General features: G+C 43.6%; 1 long non-coding RNA gene across 1 annotated transcript; it reads right to left on the reverse strand.

The window, feature by feature from the left end:
- Positions 1-44: 44 nt before the first annotated feature.
- Positions 45-1,298, reverse strand: LOC106534146 (uncharacterized). Its single transcript, XR_001312323.1, has 2 exons — positions 598-1,298; positions 45-498 (listed from the first exon to the last, which is right to left on the reverse strand). It is a non-coding gene; the product is annotated as an uncharacterized LOC106534146 (long non-coding RNA).
- Positions 1,299-2,157: the final 859 nt, after the last annotated feature.

A 2,157-nucleotide genomic window follows, 5' to 3' on the forward strand; every position in this document is an offset into this window, starting at 1 on the left:
CCCTGATCCTTTGACATCTTGACTCCTGATCCTTTGACATCTTGACCCCTGACCCTTTGACATCTTGACCCCTGACTCTTTGACATCTTGACCCCTGATCCTTTGACATCTTGACCCCTGACCCTTTGACATCTTGACCCCTGACTCTTTGACATCTTGACCCCTGATCCTTTGACATCTTGACCCCTGACCCTTTGACATCTTGACCCCTGATCCTTTGACATCTTGACCCCTGACCCTTTGACATCTTGACCCGTGACCCTTTGACATCTTGACCCCTGAACCTTTGACATCTTGACCCCTGATCCTTTGACATCTTGACCCCTGACCCTTTGACATCTTCACCCCTGACCCTTTGACATCTTGACCCCTACTCCTTTGACATGTTGAACCTTGACCCTTTGACATCTTGACCCCTGATCCTTTGACATCTTGAATCCTGACCCTTTGACATCTTGACCCCTGATCCTTTGACATCTTGACCCCTGATCCTTTGATCTTTGACTCCTTGACCCCTGACCCTTTGACATCTTGAATCCTGACCCTTTGACATCTTGACCCCTGATCCTTTGACATCTTGACCCCTGATCCTTTGACATCTTGACTCGTGATCCTTTGACTTCTTGACCCCTGACCCTTTGACATCTTGACACCTGATCCTTTSATCTTTGACTCCTTGACCCCTGACCCTTTGACATCTTGACCCCTGACCCTTTGACATCTTGACCCGTGACCCTTTGACATCTTGACCCCTGACCCTTTGACATCTTGACCCCTGACCCTTTGACATCATGAACCCTGATCCTTTGACATCTTGAACCCTGATCCTTTGACATCTTGACCCCTGACCCTTTGACATCTTGACCCGTGACCCTTTGACATCTTGACCCCTGACCCTTTGACATCTTGACCCCTGACCCTTTGACATCTTGACCCCTGACCCTTTGACATCTTGACCCCTGACCCTTTGACTTCTTGACCCTGATCCTTTGACATCTTGAACCCTGATCCTTTGACATCTTGACCCCTGATCCTTTGACTCCTTGACCCCTGATCATTTGACATCTTGACCCCTGACCCTTTGATCTTTTACTCCTTGACCCCTGACCTTGAGCACTTATCTTCTGTTATTTTTCTTCAGAATAAAATCAGTTTTATGTTTCTAAAGTGCCAACCCTGTCCAGTGTCTCACCTTTCATCCACTGTCTCACCTGTCCTCTACTGTCTCACCTGTCCTCTGCTGTCTCACCTGTCCTCTACTGTCTCATCTGTTCTCTGCTGTCTCACCTGTCCTCTACTGTCTCACCTGTCCTCTGCTGTCTCACCTGTCCTCTACTGTCTCATCTGTTCTCTGCTGTCTCACCTGTTCTCTACTGTCTCACCTGTTCTCTGCTGTCTCACCTGTCCTCTGCTGTCTCACCTGTCCTCTGCTGTCTCACCTGTTCTCTGCTGTCTCACCTGTTCTCTACTGTCTCACCTGTTCTCTGCTGTCTCACCTGTCCTCTACTGTCTCACCTGTCCTTCAAAGACTCACCTTCAGTGTTCCAACCAATGACTGATCCTGTTTAATTGATCCAGTTTGACTGGTGAGTGTTTTGTTGATAAACTTCTGTTTATTTGTTTGTTTACACATGTTTGTGCAATTTGTTTTTTACGTCCATGACAGTATTTTTGTCAGTATTAATTTTGATAATTTCCACATTTGTTAAAGGGTTTTCCTGTAATTTATGGGAGCTGTTTATAGTTGTTTTTATTTATTTCTGTAGAGTTCAGATTTATTAGAGTTCCTAAGTGATTTTAGAGAAGCTGTTTATAGTTGTTTTTATTTATTTCTGTAGAGTTCAGATTTATTAGAGTTCCTAAGTGATTTTAGAGAAACATTTTATGTCTTATTTTTACTTTACAGACTACTGAAAAGTTTCAATTCAAGGAACTTTTATAATGATAACTCTTGTAAAACACTGTGTTGTTTAAAGTCAAACTTTACGAGTCCAGATGGAGAGGGATGAGGATCAGATGATGATGATGATGATGAAGTTTTGTAATATGTTTCTGACCCGATGATGATGATGATGACATATTGTAACAGTGTTTTTGACTTGATGATGATGATGATGATGATGATGATGATGATGATGATGATGATGATGATGATGA

The sequence above is a fragment of the Austrofundulus limnaeus genome, unplaced genomic scaffold, assembly GCF_001266775.1.
Source record: "Austrofundulus limnaeus strain Quisiro unplaced genomic scaffold, Austrofundulus_limnaeus-1.0 Scaffold1101, whole genome shotgun sequence".
NCBI lineage: Eukaryota > Metazoa > Chordata > Actinopteri > Cyprinodontiformes > Rivulidae > Austrofundulus > Austrofundulus limnaeus.